We start from the raw sequence: 1791 nt of genomic DNA on the forward strand, positions 1-1791 counted from the left end.
TTTTGAGATGGAGTCTTACTATGTAGCCCAGGCTGGAGTGCAATGGTGTGATCTTGGCTAACTGCAACCTCTGCCTCCTGGGTTCAAGCGATTCTTCTGCCTCAGCCTCTTGAATAGCTGGGGTTACAGGTTGAGTATCACCATGCCTGGCTAATTTTTTATATTTTTATTATAGATGGAGTTTCACCATGTTAACCAGGATGGTCTTGATCTCCTGACCTTGTGATCCACCCGCCTCGGCCTCCCAAAGTGCTGGGATTACATGTGTGAGCCACTGCGTCTGGCCAAGAGCAAGAATCTTAATGACATTTGGGTCCCAGGCTTCAATTATTCCTGGGCTCAGGTACACTCCTATTCTTGGGGTCTGTGAGTCACTCTATCCTCACAATTTTTTTTTTTTTGAGACGGAGTCTTGCTCTGTCCCCCAGGGTGGAGTGTAATGGCTCAATCTCGGCTCACTGCAACCCCCACCTCCTGGGTTCAAGCTATTTTCATGTCTCAGCCTCCTGAGTAGCTAGCATTACAGGCGCCGGCCAGCACGCCTGGCTAATTTTTGTATTTTCAGTAGAGACGGGGTTTTGTCATGTTGGTCAGGTTGGCCTCAAACTCCTGACCTCAGGTGATCCACCCGCTTCAGCTTCCCAAAGTGCTGGGATTACAGGTGTGAGCCACAGCGACTGGCCTATCTTCACAATTTTTTTTTTTTTTAAAGCATAATTTGAGTTAGGTTTCAATTATTTAATTTAGGAAGCATTTTTAGCAGTGCCGCTATGTGGCACAACTCTAAATGGTGCGATTCAGTACAGCAGCCACCAGCCCCATCTAGCTAAATTAATTAAAGTTAGGCTGGAGCGGTGGCTCAGGTCTGTTCATCCCAGCACTTTGGGAGGCCGAGGCGGGAGGACTGCTTGAGCCCAGGAGTGTCAGAACCAGCCTGGGCAAGATAGTGAGACCTTGTCTCTACAAAACATTTTTTTCTTAAATGTATTAACAAATATATATTGAAAATTAATTAAGGCCAGGCACGGTGCCTCACGCCTGTAATTCCAGCACTTTGGGAGGCTGAGGCAGGCGGATTACCTGAGGTCAGGGGTTCGAGACTAGCCTGGCCAATGTGGTGAAACCCCGTCTCTATTAAAAATGCAAAAATTAGCTGGGTGTGGTGGTGGGTGCCTGTAATCCTAGCTACTCCAGAGGCTGAGGTAGAATTGCTTGAACCCAGGAAGACGGAAGTTGCAGTGGGCTGAGATCGCACCATTACACTCCAGCCTGGGTGATAGAGCGAGACTCCATCTCCAGAAAAAAAAAAAAGAAAAAAAATTAGTTAACATTAAATAATACTAAACATTCAGTCACACTAATCACATTCCAAATGCTTAATAGCCACAAGGGGCTAGTGGCTACTGTACTGGACAGCACAAACAGAACATTCCATCATTGGAAAGTTCTTTTGGACAGCCCTGGTCTTCCATGAATGGCTCCCTGGAGTCAAAGGGGCATAATTAAGAGGAAGGTCCATCATCAGTTGTGCGAAGACAAGGAAAATTAAAAAAAAAAAAAAAAAGAGGAAGGTCCACACAACACAAGGTAGCTATATTCTCAAAGACCAGTGTACACTAAGTGCTGTTCATTAAAAGTGTACTTTATTTCCAAGGCTGTAAGTTTCCAAAATTTCAAGTGTTTTTTAATTTTAACATTTATGCTGGCCAGTTATTGTATCTAAAGCGCAAAAGGGAGTGGGTATAACGAGAGTTGTCTGACCTCCCCTCATGGCCAGGAACTTGGTTTTCT

This window comes from Colobus angolensis, unplaced genomic scaffold, assembly GCF_000951035.1.
Source record: "Colobus angolensis palliatus isolate OR3802 unplaced genomic scaffold, Cang.pa_1.0 Scaffold235, whole genome shotgun sequence".
Lineage (NCBI taxonomy): Eukaryota > Metazoa > Chordata > Mammalia > Primates > Cercopithecidae > Colobus > Colobus angolensis.